The 730-nt window shown below is 26.8% G+C and overlaps 1 pseudogene; it reads left to right on the top strand.

The window, feature by feature from the left end:
• Positions 1–527, top strand: part of LOC113370461 — a 2,249-nt pseudogene extending 1,722 nt beyond the window's left edge.
• The last annotated feature ends 203 nt before the right edge of the window (positions 528–730 follow it).

Here is a 730-nt window from a genome sequence, read left to right as displayed (position 1 = left end):
ATATATATATATATATATATATATATATTTTAAAAGTAAACCTTCTGATGCAACTTTCAACAAAGTTGCATTGAACATTCAAACCTTCAATGTTTATAGTAGTTTGTCTAAATTATTTAAAAATGGTTTAAATCGTTTGACATTGTTATAGATTGTCTGAAAAACAATCACTATTTCAATTAAAACGTTTCTAATTTTTAAATTTTAAATTTTTTTATTTAGGGTGAATTAGAGGGTTTCCAAGGACGTCTCCAAAGATGTGTCATGCAGTGCAACGACGACATTAAAGACATGATGGGACCAACGCCAAGCGATAAAGATGTAAATATCAAATCAAATAAAAATCTTCTCGATACCAATTTAATTTTATTTTATTTCTTTATCAGGTTGATAAGTTCACCCACAAATTCGAATCGTGTGCCATAAAATGTGTGGACAAGCACATAGAACTACTACCTCAAATGATGAAAGCCATGAAGCACGTACTTAGCAAAGAACAAATCAATTGATAAGAAGAATTCTATTATAAATCATTATAGAATTGTTACATGTGTAGTAATGGTAGAAGAAACGTATTTGTAATTTACTTTTGCATTTATAAATATGTATAAAATGTAAAAAAAATATCGGCGTCGTTCTGTATATTTGTTATAGTACCTCGAATTGTTATAATAAAGATAGTATTGATAAAATTGATTATTTGTATTATTGGCTTGTTATTAAATAAGTT

This window comes from Ctenocephalides felis, unplaced genomic scaffold (genome assembly GCF_003426905.1).
Source record: "Ctenocephalides felis isolate EL2017-DRISC unplaced genomic scaffold, ASM342690v1 CF-g0.4_SCAFFOLD_00845, whole genome shotgun sequence".
NCBI lineage: Eukaryota > Metazoa > Arthropoda > Insecta > Siphonaptera > Pulicidae > Ctenocephalides > Ctenocephalides felis.
The sequence above is the reverse complement of the archived record's forward strand: the minus strand, read 5'-3'. Positions and strand labels throughout refer to the sequence as shown.